This window comes from Papilio xuthus, unplaced genomic scaffold (genome assembly GCF_000836235.2).
Source record: "Papilio xuthus unplaced genomic scaffold, Pxut_1.1 DF826115.1, whole genome shotgun sequence".
Lineage (NCBI taxonomy): Eukaryota > Metazoa > Arthropoda > Insecta > Lepidoptera > Papilionidae > Papilio > Papilio xuthus.
Window position 1 is genome coordinate 1,585,621 of NW_013532534.1, and position 16,011 is coordinate 1,601,631.

General features: G+C 33.1%; 1 protein-coding gene across 2 annotated transcripts in view; it reads left to right on the plus strand.

Annotated features, from left to right (window-relative positions):
• Positions 1–16,011, plus strand: part of Urod (uroporphyrinogen decarboxylase) — a 67,208-nt gene that overhangs the window by 6,167 nt on the left and 45,030 nt on the right. The gene's annotated exons all lie outside the window — the stretch shown is intronic.

Consider the following 16,011-nt stretch of genomic DNA (forward strand, 5'->3'; position numbering starts at 1 on the left):
CGCCTCACACACACCAGCGCGCCACGTAAGAGACCGTAGATTAAAGCCGAATTCGGCTCATAAAAAGCCGTAGCCTCGCCCCGGCCCTTTGTATGCTAACGTTGAACTTCGCGTCGTGCCATCGATACCGACTATTTTGTTAGTTTGCGTTGCTAATTATCATAAAAATCAACTTAATATGCCCTCTAGCGGTTACATTAGATAAAAGTTTAAGAGTTTCGTAAATTTCTGAATCCTACTACGACATCGGTGTCATTTGTGTAAAATAAAATATTAATTTAAAAGCATCGGAAATATTGTTTACCTCTTTAATACTATGTCATATGATACATGACTATTTAATTAATCACAAAAGTTTAATCACGAATCCATACTTCAGCATCACCAACTCAGTAAAAACTAAAATACTTACCACATAACTGAATAACAATAACGAATGCGCCTGTATTGTGATCTACGCGAAATGATTACTTAAACTAATTAAAACGAAACTACTGAAGAAAATACCTCAACATTTGGTTGTGCATTGAACGCCCCAAAACTTTCCAAAAGTACGTGAACAAACGCCGCGAAACGGGGTCATTGACACATTGCCTGCAGAGGGAACGCCAAAATAGCGCGAAATGCACTCAAAAATAGATCAAGCTGTGTGCAATATTTTTTGTTGAACACGGCCCGGCTTCCGTTGATACTCACTTCTATACTCCAATTTTATTTTACAACACACACACCATGACTACGCACATAGACCAGGCGACTAATTTAATATTTTTATCGTACTGTTGCTTCATTCTAAAAATTTACACAATGTAAATCGTTTCAGATTGATTTTTATATTTTAATGACTCCAAAATCTCCGAAAAACATTACTAATCGAGCAAAAACGACGAATTTTCAAGTTGCCCATTTCTGTTGCATTAATCAGTAGTTCAGTATTTAAATATATTTTTTTTAATTCATGTAACATCGTGATAGTTAATTGCAGAAAAAGATGATGCGCGATAATTTACCACCAAAATGTGTTCACTTTCAAATTCAGTTATATTTCATAAGTCAATCTTCATTGAATAAAATGTACACGACATAAAAGGATTGGCACTTTATTAATGAAACTGAAGGGGAAATTGTGAGAATTTAATTTTTAAAATCAATCATTAATATGGTTTTATAAAAATAATTTACAATTATGTTATTAAAAATTAGTATATTACAAAGTAGTGCTTCTTTTTGCAACAATTTCAGACATATCTGATATATTCGCAAATAATATTTTAACTATAGTGATACTCGCGTTTTTGTTATTTAAATTAAAAAAAATTGTAGAATGATTAATCAATTAATCTCCATTTGAGTTATTATATTCAAAATAATTTCTCACGATGTAATTGGAATTAAAAATAGCGCGCTGTAAACAATGGCAGTAAAATGCCACGAATATTATTCGTCACTTGAGCGATGCATTTTGTAGTGCACTCAACGCATTCGTTTGCATATCGATGACGTTCTCATGCCCCTCCTCTCTTCCCACAAATAACGATATAAAATAAACCACAAAACAACGTTCTATAGCCTAGATTATTATTCAAATAGCGACGGCACTGTTAATCTATTCGATGGTAAAAGTTAGCTAATATTCTATCACTAGATGTACTTAGCAGGTATGGATTTCTATCTTTTTATATTGAAACTTCTGCCAGACAAATATTTCCATTTCAAACCTAGACAAATCGAAACAATTTTCACTAAAACAAAGTTTATAATTGCAAATCGTCTTTATTTATCAGTTGTAGTTGATTTTATCAATCGTTTTAACAATCAGCGGTCAACCACACGACCGTTAAAATCGGTCGACTATTTGGTTATTGGCCTCGAAACACTGATGCAAATGCGCCTTTGTTAAATACAACTAACAGCTATGACCTCCGACATCGCCGTATAATTACAAGTGGTATCGAAATTCGCAGGTTTATTGCCTTTTATCGACAAGTATAACAAACTCTGGCGAGGAAGTGAACGTATTTGCAATTCACATTTATTGTAATTTCGGCGACAATTGGTGAACAATGGGGTTAAGCGATGCATAAAGCGTATTATGCTAATACCAGCATAAGCAGCGATGTCGCGACCTATCCCACGGCGCACGCGCAGCAAAAACAGCGAACGTAGCGGGGGATGAGGGAAAAAAGCTAATAAAAAAGCAATAATGCGATCCCGCATGGTGGCTCGTTGACGATCCGAAATTGACGCGACTGATGAAGCGAATGCTAGGGACCGACAATGCTCTATGCACAAATTACCCTCTTTTAGATTGTCTGTTAATATAACATATAAACCCTTCCTTAATAAATCCAACGATCATTGATTTTCTTATACCATTATTCTTTGTATATTTTATGTGCAATAAAACTACAAAATACCACAAGTGCTAAAAAGAATCAAAAGTTTTATATGTCGTATAATATTTTATAGATGTCGTAATATAGAATGCGGAATAAAATTTAAATATTTATTTACCATTTTAAAATAAATGCAAGCAAACACTTTATAGTATTTGACAATATCAAAATAAATGACAAATTGTAACAGATAATGCATTAATCCTATACAAAAATTTCTCAGTGTCCGGCTGTGTGTTCCACATGTAGGTAACCAATTCCTGAAAAAGTTAGTTAATAAATAATTTTTGGAAACTAATGAATTGCTTACCTGATTTTACAATATAAGTAAAGAGTGTACGATATTTTGATTTTCATTTTGAGTGTAAAACGACTTGATAAAATTATAATTTTTAAATATACACTGTTAATAGCATTACATTCTCTGCGTATTGTTGGCAATGGCAATTAATACATTAACTTTGCATAATTAGAGAAGGGTTGGCTGGGATAAATAGATAATTATAATTTCACGGCGAGCCGCAGCCTCGGCATTTGTCACCAGCATCCTGCCACGCGCCCTCTTTGAATTTATTATATTGTATTATATCTAGGGTGATCAAAACCCCTTAATCCCTTATATTAACTGTTGAGAGACAATTAAATGATTCACACAGAGATAGAACTCTGACTTGGCAAATGAAACTAACCCTCTCTGTTATTCTGTATTAATTGCCTTATTCGTTTGTAATTTATATCTTTCTTTCTCTACTTCATTACATCCTTTTTTGCAATCAAACATCTACCTACTTCTTCCTACTAGAGTGAAGATGTTCTTTTGGAGAGAAATTAATTATGATTTATGCAAATTATATTAATCGAAATAGTTCGATATTTATGAAAAGAACGATGGAAGAAAAGAAGTTAATTTAAATTCGGATTGTTCAATTATATTTTTTTTGTGGCGCATATACTATAATTTTGTCAAGATCAAAAATATCTCATCAACCTAAAGGCGGTCTGACGGTTCCCTATTATTATTACTAGCATGAAGTTCACCCTTATAAAAGTTTGAATTAACTAAATACAAGTAAAATGGTGTGTGGGTGATAGCGGCCGGCAGGCGCGGCAGGAGCGTCCGGATGCGGCTCATTGTAGCGAAACTCCCCGGACACCGCGCTGTGAAACAATGCACTCTTTCCTGCGATTGTCCGATCTGCTAGAAACGACCTTTGCTACTACATACTAACGCCCTTAATACATTCTTTTATGTAGTTATTAATATAGAGCGTAATTGCATTTACAGACTCTATGACGGCTTTTGCATGGTTCCAAACAGTTTTTTTACATTTTGATTGGTTGTGTGGTGAGAATATTACTTTATTAAATTAAATACATTTATAACAAGGTGGCCGAGTGACAGACTAGTCAGCCTCTAAATTTCAAGACCTCGGATTTCCGAACGACGACTTACTGATAACTTTTATCGAAGTTGTAGAATTTCGTCGTGTTGATTGCTTTTTTCTATTTGTAAAACCGACTAAAGATATCTCTGATTATATATTTACTTGTAGAACAAACGTGTTATTTAAAAATTAATTAATGTTATTATTTGTTCGATTTAATTTTTTGACTGAAGGTTTTTTTGTCATTGTATATTAAAAAAAGATATATATATTTATGGTAAAAAATGACATGGTAACGTAAGAAAAACATTATTTATAATACAATGTCAGCAGTCATAACCACTATATCAAAATTTGGTAAAGATAATATCAGTTTGTAGCGGCCGCGCGGCGTTCCAAAATGGGTCAAGTCAAGAGGCTCGATGTAGAAAAAAGAAACTACTATTAAATTAAAAAAGGGCGGCCCTTTTAAATAATGTTGTCAAAATAACGAAAAACACCTGCCTTGCAGACATAAAGGCGCTTCAACTAATTTGCAAATATATTTTTTTATAACATAATCTTACAGAACCATGTATATTTTTTTACATATGACTTAAGCATGATCGTTGAGATTCATTTTTAAAAATCATTCATTTAGGTATTTACCCTATAATCTTATTAACATAGTCATATGCATGTGACACAAAGTATGTTCACAATAATTCGCTCCTCAGTCGGCCATCTTGCTTTCCACCGAAGCTCCACAAAATAAAACAACCGCAAGCTCTCGACTTTTTTACTTTTTTATACAGGATCATTTTTCTTACCGGAATTATTATCGACGTATGACGTTTAAAAATAGAGCTTTAGTGTATGTGATAAGGTTGTAATTGATATTTCTCTGTTGCGCCGGAGTGGACGTCCTTGGACGGACTCGATCTGCTAGCGCGAGATCGCCCACCGTTGCACGCTGGTCGTTGCACTGATACGATACTTTTAAAAGCCATTGGAAAGTAGAAAACGTAATCGTCGAATATTTTTTTCTGAGTTTGGTATGTATTCGATTCGGAATACATTTAAATTGTTATTAGTTCTACATTTATTTAAAAGGCCATATTATTTTTGCATTTTGTTATGGATTGAAACTTTACTATAATATATTAATAAGTAGGTAAATCAATTGGAAAAACTTTAAGAGCGTTTGTTGTAATTTTTCTGTCATCTTAAGAGTAGTTAGTCGCTTATTCTTTTATAACATTTTAATTAGAATATTATTTTATTTCCAAACTAAAAGTAAGTTACGATTTATTATAATAATAGCAATGCACGAAAAAACTCTTTTGTCCTACGTCATAGTGAAACCAAATAATGACAAATAATTGCGAACTAATTTTTAGACTTGTCATATTTTTTTATGAATTAAGAAATTTATTTTAGTTTGGTAATAACTTGAAATAGCTATAGAAAAACTTTTAAATACTTCAACGCATATCAAATGTGACTACATCTTTTTAAATAGTATTGAATGCGATTTCGTAAACATCCTTCAGTAAAAATGTAGTGTACAAAGTGGCAGCAAGTTTTCGTCACGCCCATCGCTAATGAGAGATAAAACGTTCCACTAATTTATGTGACTGTCGCCAAAAACTTAAAAAACCACTTTCGTAACTCTGCACGAAACTGCCATTTACAAGTCCACCTCGAAAACACCGTATAAACTTTCCATTTATTCGAATATCTACTCTGGTTAAGAAACATTTCTTATATCGTTGCCATACATATTACTTGACCTGATATGATAAGTCAAATATTAATATCAACAAATCACACATTTAGATCGTATAGAAACAATCCGTTTTATTATACCTTTAAGAGTAATAAACATACGTTTGAAAATATCATACAGTGGTAATCATGAAGTTATTTAAAAAAAATTAGGTCACTAAGTGGAAAAAAATACACTAAAGAAGGCTAAATATATAGGTTTATTAATCTCAAGTACGACATACGAGAACCCCGACCACTTCAATGAATGCTATGCCAATTTTTTGGAGTACAATGCCAGTTGTCTTCTTGAAAATAAATATAGATACAGAGAAATAGGGAAAAATTAAAAAAACATTTGCAAATATGTTGACCACCAGCCTTTATACCTTTGTAATTGTAAAAAAAATCAATACCTGATGGTCATGTCGGTTATTTCCGTCGCGCGTGCATATCGCCACCGAGGGCTAGATCCCGGTACGATATGCGACCGTCAAACTATAATTACACGTATCAATCGCAAAAACTGGTCAACTTTATACGACACCATAAAGATGAGTAATGTTAAACCTATATTATGAACGTATTCACTCGACCGCTTTACCGCTGTACATATTATTATTTTTGCAGTTTTACATTTTTTAATTATGCAGTGTATAATTATTACGTTAATAAACTTGATCGACCGGAAAACGTTAGTTATTTTCGACCACTTCTAAATACAATACTTGGAAAAGTAAATTAAATAAGAATATCTACTACTTTTTTCGATTATTCGTTTTCGTTGATTGTATGAGTTTTTCTCCTGTCTGATTTTGGCGCGGAAAACTAAATGTTAACTTCCATAAAAATACATTGAATTTTCTTATTGAGCGTATTCATCTGTTTATTTAAGAGTAAAAGCATCGTAAACCAAATTTAATAGAGATCCGATGGACCCGAATTTGACAATATTGCGCGGTAATGTCCAACATATGTGGTATCGAAATTGTTATGAATGTGTTTTGTAAGCGCTTTATTTGCAAGCACCCCTTGGCAATGTTGACATGGGGCTGTGGCTAAAAATTGTATTTTTATTATAATCGCTCCGCTTCATAGAGTGGCGGCCGGTTAGGGAAAATATTAGGGTTGTTTTGGTACAAATAGACAAAGTACAACCGTACCAAATAATTACCAATGAATAATAATGTCATTTGATATTATAAATATTCTTCAAAAAGTTGTGATCGTTTTTTGTTTGCAGTTTTTTTTTAAATTAACCAGCAGCACTAAATACCCAAAAGAAAAATACTGTAGGATTATTTGAATATATTATTTAGCTACTTTGCAGCAATGCAATGATTAAAAGACACGATATGTAATAAGAGATCTAAAAGGAAATCTACAACTGCAACTTATTAAGTAATCATTTGTCAATTGGGATTGGTGTTTTAGCATGTTCTTAATGCTGAATCATAAAATAAATGTTTACTAACTTCGTATTCGCTGGATTTATCGTTAATATAATGTTTAGTATGATCTTTTTACATTCACAAAACATACATGGAACATCGCCACTAAATATCATTATTTCGAAAATATATCGACAGTTTTATTATCTAAATAACAGCAAAAAACAAACTAAGCGAATATCTCTTCCTGTCCGAGTCCAATTCGACCCGCATCAAAAGGCTTAATGTAAACCCCTTTTCACATTTTTATGTCAAAAAAAGATCGTACATGACTATTTCGTTGCTAAATGCGATTTGATTCTTTTTAGGATTTACGTCTTATAAACGTGACACAACTTATAAAAGGCGTAGAAAATAATGTTATATTATGCTACCTTTTGCTCGCAACTTCGTCTGCGGGGAATACAAAAAAATATAGTAGCCTATGCGTTACAGAAATTAATCTATTTTAGTGCCAAATTTCATCTCGATCCCAGAAGCCGTTTAAGAGTTACATACCAACAAATATCCATCCATCCACATTTGTGATATTAGTAATAATTAGTAAATAGTAAGATAAAGAACAATGAAGTTATTAATATTTAATGGTTTATAAAATGTGATCAAACTTATTTTGATTAGAAGTTCAATCATTTAATGTCTATTTTTAATACATATTAAAAATTATCCATGTCTATTTTGAACCCAAGACAAAGATGGTTAAAGTAACTGCTAAGCCACTGGTTTTAATTATCACAGAAATTATTGACTGTCACCAGGACAACAGAAAAACAAAAACATCGTGTTTATTGACGTCGCAAAAACCTTTTAACGACTGTAATTTACTAGTTATCTGATATTGCATTTTTGGTGTGTTGTGTCGTCGGCGATATTGCAATTTGTCATTTCGTTATCGTGCACTATCTGCCTGCAAAAGTTTCTCCGTACCGATAACATTATCTCTAGCTACAATCCACAGTACAATATTAACGTACATCGAAGAGCCGTAGGCATATTGCAGAACAATATTATTATTATAATAAAATACATACGTGAGGAACAGATAAAGATTTCGAAATATTGCCACTTTTGCACGCACTGTATCAGTAACGTGTAGTATTATTGTATTTTAATTATAAAATTATTGCAATATGACGTCTTGATGTTTTCCTGTTAAAATAGTTAAGATTTTACCAGAATAAATATAAAGTACATAAGGCCTATTGAACTTAACAACTCGTTAACAGTATTGCACTGTAAAAAACATAATTTTTTGATTATAAGTGAAAAGTTACCCTAAAATCATTTGTATGTTTATGAAAATGTAAAATGGTAATTTTGATCTGTAAAATTTCAATAGGTTATAGTCACATTGTGGCTACATGTGTATTAAATTATGCGTTAGGGTTCTGCAATAAATCTGTGCAACCTAGGAACAGTAAGTTTACTATTTTCATCATTACAAAAGTGCGTAACGCATATTACTGTATTTCACAATGAATATCACGTATTGTGAATTCTATATACAAATAATTCGTTTGCGAAAGTAATCTTTTTCTACGCAACAGTATTGAAAACGTGCGACTAGGCGGAGTGCGTATCGCGCGAAATGCAATGCGCACGCACGATGCGTTCGCGCTGATAGAGTGCGTACGTCTTGATAACGTTACTATTTTATGATAACAGTATACTGATACTGCACATTAGTTTGCTGAATTCAATCAACCATAAGTTCCATAAATAAAATTCGCCTAACTAGTGTAAAGAACAGCGAAGTAATAGTCAAGTCATGTCTACACACACATGCAAACGTATCACGTGTAATCATACAATCACACATTTAAAGTAGAGTACAAAGACCTTTTCGCTCAGTAATTCGCACAGTTATTCAACACTGTCGAACGAGAGGGTATCCCCGACCTATAAAAAATGCGCCGTCGTTGTTTGCATCGTCCACTTTTATTGTGCAGCCACCGTATGATGACAGACAATGACGAATGTTTTGCAAGTTGGCACGTGCTCTTGCAAAAAAAAACTCTTTGTTGTGGGCGGATGGTTACGTCAATTTCGCACAATTGTACCAGGAGATAATGACTACTTAGGAGGTTTCAATGAAAACATTGCGAAAAAAATATTGTTGTACCGTTTAATAACTGGTTCTTTAAACCTTGTTTTCTCATTAACTTGCGTCTTAATTGTAACTATTCTTTAACCGTTAACTGTTAATTGTACGAATTAAATAACAGTTTTGCTTACTGCAGTTTTTATTCTTTCACCGTAATAATTGAAATAAACTGCTGAGTTTCTGATAGAGTTACGTGATTACTTGAAATCAATCTGACTGCTTAAAAATGTTTCCCAAAAGTTCTTGTGTGCCTGTTTAGAAAGGAAATTGCTAATTTAAAAGTTCAACAAAGTTTGCGAATTTATTCTTAACCCTTGAAATTTGTTAACTCTCTTGTTACTAGGATAACATAAATTATGTGGAGATAATTCGCGAAGCAGCCACAAACTGTAGGTATTGTAAAGTATATATCTAAAATATACAAAACAAACAGTATCATTAGGGTTCAGTTCCGTATATTTAAATCGCGAGATATACATATTATGTAATTTATGATAAAAATATACTCCAATTTATATATTCTATTAAATTATAGCAAATTACCTGACTGACTATAACTGAATGAATGAACTAATGATGTCATTGTTTAAATTAAATTTTTGTAAGGAACCCTTATAACGATCTTGTTTTTTTTTACTAAGAAACAAAAACCAAGTCCGAGCGCTTGTATACCTACCGCACCGTGCTGAATCATTTTGTGATGTTTACGGGGGCGGTGCCAATCCACGATATTACTTATCACATATAGTATGTGTATACATTTCGCACACAGTCGCAAAATTCCGGTTTGTGATAAGATTCTGTGCGCCTGGTACAACGTATAACGATATACGTCGATGATTACGTATAAAACCCGGATATTTTAGGAATTGTCCATACGTATGTCTTACGTACGAATTTCGTGTCTGACTTGACCTTGAATAATCATCATTTTGATTAATTATGTTTGTCTCTCTCCGAATTATGATATTACTTTTAAAAGTTGTTTGTTTATTTTTTTACTTAAATATAATTTGAATTCTGATACTTTATTTAATTTTGCAATATTTTTACATTACCTTTAAATAAAAGTAAAATATTGTGGATAATTACGCTAATTTTTAATTTCAATTATCATGAATTCATATTATATTGTATTATAATAGTGTATTGTAAATATGTAGAGCAACTTTGTTTTCATATGTCGCAAATTCATTATTCATCGAAAGGAAACATTATAAACAGAAATTAAATTTTGATGGCGACGTAAAATGTCAAAAATTTGCGGTAATTAACATAAACATTTGAAATTTGTTGTGGTGTCTAGTCAGTCATATCTAGTGCGGAATTTAAGTCGTATTATTTTTCCTGGTTCTGAAATAAATTAATGACGTATAGTGTTGATTATTTTGCTAATTCAAGACAACACGTGCAGGAATTTATGATTAAATACATATAGCTCATTAGTATCGTGAGGTAACTACGCTTTATTTTTTAAAAAGACCTGTGTCCAATAGTGAGATAAATATAGTCAGCTAAATACATCTCTGCCCACTCCTGGGTCATGGCCGTGTTTATTATAAAACAGATACTCTATTTTTTTTTTATTTTACTATGTTCTTTGAGGTAGATATAACTGTGGAATTCGTTGTTTTCTTGAATTAAATAAATCGATTATTCTTTCTTATATCGTCGTTATCGTTTTTATATAATCGTTAATTAATATATCGAGTTCGGATTAATGCATTTAATAGTAATTATAGACAGGAATAAATTCTGCTACTTGCATAGCGCTCTGCTGTTATAGAAATCTAGTTTATTTTTTTTTTATAATACTGAACGAAATGCACCATACACTATTTTCACACATGCTAGTTTATTGGCTTTATTTTTCAAGCATGTTACATTAAGTTAAGAGACATGATATCAAAGACGATAACAGGCAAAAAAATAAATGTTTTTACTTTTAAAATAATACAAGAAAACTTAATCTCGAGAAGGGAATTTAATTTGTAAATGGTTAATTACAATTCAATGTATAGAATCAATTTTGTCAGAGCTATAGGCATGCACTGTTTGTAGCTCAAACAGATCTGGTAAACACGAATTATGAGCCGACGAGGTTGCGTAGAGATTTTGAGGCCAAGGTTCTACGTCTGATATGTTGATATTTTTACATAGTGATAAACACTTGTTACGTATATGATGGTTACAAATATTTTCTATATATTTTTTTGTATGCAGAGGTGAAATGTGTTCTTCAGAATAGGTCGATTTGTATAAAAATGAACTATTGTTTTCCTTTGTTCAGAAAATATTCTTTTGAGTTCTGTTTTCCTTGAAAATTAGGAATATTTAGTTAGTAACTAACTCAGTACCTAATTAATAAACTTTGCTAATGCACCTCGAAAAATCTGTTCGAAACTTTAATATTATATATGAAAACTATACCATCTACAATTATAGTGTACATAATAACTATCAGTATAAATGGCCTCATTTTGATAAAAAAAAAATGATTTAAAGAAAGTGTCCATTACATCGCTGTCATGTTTTTAGTGCGTTAATTACGTCAACCCCTTGATGGAGGTCGTTATTGACAGCGAAATATTGTAACCGCTGCCGGCCGGTCGGCCCCGTGACCAGAATACTGGCCATGAATAATTGAAGTCCACCGGACCTCGCTACCACCACAACCACCCCTGACTCCACTTTACTGTTCTATACGTCTTACCATACTAATGGATTCGACTTATATTGATAACCATACTATTTTTGTCATAAAGCAAAATACTACTAAAGCTAAGAATGTTAATTAGACATGCAAATGGAGGATCAAAAATGGATCCTCAGAAACTTTGGGATGGTCTAGGGATAAAAATATTAGTTTTAGTTCCAGACGCGAGAAACTATTGCTTAACATGAAAATTACTCTAGATATTGGAGTAGTGATATTTTGATAATGATTGCTTTAGTACATAAATGTACCTAAATTGATTAAAATTCTCTTTTATAGAAGTTTTTATTACTCTACATTTACATACTATTGGTCATAGTAGCGCAGTCCTTTAGTGGTCGTAATTATAGAGAAACATTTCGTCGTTCGGTGCGTTGAGGGGCATCTATTTGTCTTCTACACGCAAATGTGTCGGGAAAATTTGTCTGAATAATTGATAGGAACGTGTCATTTGGCAACCCCCTTTACCCCCCTCATTCACACCACAAACTTTACCGACCACCTCGTGTCCTTTTAATGTATCGTCGAAATACGATCACATTGTAATCTACTCATTTGAACATTAAAATACCACCCTGTATTTGTCCAATGGTTGAGTTATAATGCTTTGGCCTAATAGCGTCCGAATGATAGCTAAAATATGTTTGTTGAAGAACACACACAAACCGCATATTCCTCAAGGAAATATTGTCGCATAGTGGTACTCATGACCCAGTACAGACCTAAAATGATGGGATGGTTTCTCTCAGACGATTTGGTGCGTAGGAATATCGACACATACTTTTGGTACTTTTCGACCTAGGTCTTTTATTGCGACTCTGTAAGGCAGGGCGAGAGGGAGATAGGCATGAGTCAGAGTATTATTACCTAATATTTCGCCTAATATATGTGATATTAGAGACCTCATTTCTTGTTCTCTGCAATTTTCTTGAAACCGCAAACGCATCTGCGAAGAACATGATAACTATGAATGTAATTAAGATGCCTAAGAATATTGTATGAGTATGTGTTTCTTTTTTTTAATTTAGTATAATAGTAGTATGGGATGTGAACGCTGCCACGCACACGGTGGCGAGTGGCGATGCCCCACATCGATATTTCGTACATTATTGAGTAGTCGCGTGCGGCCTCCCGAATTTCCAATGTTTGGCGATTGATGTGTAGATTGACTTTTGTCATTTGCCTCGACAGCCTCGAACGGTTGAAATACTTTTTATACTGTCCAAAAATTGTTGGGCTTCGAGTAATGGACTCGGCCGATTCGAATATGCCTATTTATTTATTTTTTATATCTGATTGGTCTATGATGGATGGAAGTCGTCCGTTGTTTTCTCATGGGCCCATTTACTGGAAAGCTATCGATTATCGCTTAAATTATGTTTTGAAACAAAGTTTTACCGAGCGTAGGTTAATAGGTTAAAATGTTTTATTTCTAATACAACTGATAGATATTCATGTTTTTAGGTAAAATAGCTTAAATTGTTTTCCTTTCCGGCAAAATATTAATACGAAAACACAAAAGGTGTTGTGCAAATGAACAAATGCGTATTGTTGTGTTATCTCTAACATTAACAATGAGTGTTTAAAATGTATTGAAAAGCCCTATGTGTTGTTTTTTCCGCTTCATTCTTTCAATCATATAGTGAGGTTAACTCGTAGTTTTTTAACCGTTAAGCGGCATTAGTGATAAGAGGCGAGTTAAAGTTTTGCAAATCGAACGGTTGGCCGGAGAAAGGTTCGGGATGCGAGCCATAAAAGCGGCGCCTTTGAAAAGGATGATATAAATTGTCGGCACCTTTTATGTCCAAAGTTGTGAATAACTTTTCACTTCGTTCGAAAGTTTTATTTCGATAAAACAGTTATGTATTTTACTGATGTTGTTTGTTATGTTTAAGATTTCGGCACGGTTTTTACCGGTATATTCATCTCGTAAGGCGAGTTATTCCGTTAAATTCTCACTAATACAAACGTATCATTATTAGTAGACGGGTTCCAAGGATTGCTTGGCGCAATTATGCATAGATACATAAATTTACGTATTCATAAAAGCACATTTAACCCATCAACAAAGTGCCCAGAAAATAGAATATGTAATCGAGATTGATTATAAATTATGTTGTTTAAAAATTATCCACTTTAACTGTGGATTCTGAAGAGAGATTTTATGTTGCTTGTTGAGATAACTTTAAATAACAAAAGTTAAGTTCATTAAACTTTTTTTAATACATTTGTGACGTCATGGAATACTTCTTACAGTGGTAACAGTAATTAACATTAAAAATGTTTCGAATTCAGAGGCGGCGGCACACGTTAGCGCTCGTGATAAATAGTAAGCGTCCGTAAAGACGTTTCACTTATCTAATAACGTATAATAAATAACCCAGTCTCCATTACAATCCTACGAGAGAGAAATGCCTCACGAATAGGTACCGTTACGGTCCTTAAAAACACAGTCAAAATTATTATAAAGAGAGAAAGCATTTAACAGTGTAACCCTTTACTGGCAATGCACATTTTCTGCGGAGAATAGCGCAATATTTTATTACTTTACTACCCACCTATAATATTGCAGAACTCCGCAAAGGCACCGACTCTACGTCTGAATAAAAAGGGGTACAATAAAAACAAACGGAAAGGGTTTATACAATGCGGAAAAATTACGCAATGCTCAGTTTTATGACTTTGTTAAAAGGCGATTTGTATACAAAAAAGCATCAACTTCGCAGGTACGAAAAACATCCTATTGTAGCGAATAGGGTCGAACGCGCCTGAAACGTTGAGGATGCGGCGCGAATACTACGAGAGTCGGCCATTCACTAAACAATGAACACAAGATTTTTTGTGTAGGATTATTTTGTTATAACAATTGATCTAATAATGTAAATCCTAGGCGCCGTCAATATTGCGTAATTTAACAATTTGCAACCACAACAATAAATATTTGGCACGCTTAAAAATTTTGTAATAGCGGTATTCATTTATGGTGGTATAATTTATGTACATTTATATAAATTTACACAAAATAAACCACTTACAATTATCAGTAATTATTTCAAAATGTATAAAAAAAGCAAAAACAGACTCAATGAAGTGTTTCAAGTTACTTAGAGTACATATGAAGATATCGTGCGTTTGGAATTTACACTTCACAAGAAATAGTGTACTGTCATATTTAACGGGGCACATCTTTCACTTAACGAACCCTTTGCTTGGAACAACCCTGGGAAAGCATTCCTTTGTTTTGACGACATGGAGCCAATAGATTGTGGTTGGACTTAGAATCATAAAAGTTAAAGGATTGTAGTAACTTGTAAGTGCAACCTAAAACATGTTTTAAATGTTTCTTAATCGTTTTGAAATATCGCAACTAATAATTTGTTAACAAACTTTGGATGTTTTAGTTAATGATGACAAGTACCCATCGATTTTCTAGCTTTTAAAAACGGTTTCACTGTACAATGTTGCCACTGCTGTTACAAACAGAAGTGCAGACTTTGTACCTATAGTGGGAGATATTTTTAAAACATGGTGGTATTTAAGTGTATTTATCCACTTTTAACTTTTTAATAAATGATGTTCCCGTAAACATAGGAACGAGTGATAGGTGGTTTAAGAATTCGTTTTAAAACGATACACTGATGCAGTTGGCCCTTTGAACTTGATCTTATTATCAAATGTGGCTACGAACCCGAAAATTATATCAGCGTCGTTGCCGCATTCCGCGTTCCCGCACACATTAACAGAGTCCCCTATACATGCACTACGCAGAACGAACGTCTCTATCATCACGACTTTTAAAACAAAGTAGGTAAATAGAAATTGTGATAGAAAAACAGTTTTTTATTGTCAGTTGATTGCTTAAGTTTATTATTGGCAAAACAAATAAATAGGTAATGCATTAATCACTCAAGTATACAGAGATAGCACAGACCATGAGACATTCGGACTACGTTCAATGAAAACTAATAATAATCAGATAACATATCAAAACAAGGTTGATACATTTGTAATCAAAATAAAAACAATTCCGTACTAAATTTAAAATTGGAATAACATCCACAGTACAAAGTATTTAGTTCCCTTCCCACTTAAAATCGAATATCGTACAGCAAACCATCACCATAAGAGCTAAAATTTAGCACGCATGTGTGTTATTATGAACAGCTTTCGACCTAATTGAATTGTAACCGACAAATGGCATTTCATCGAAATG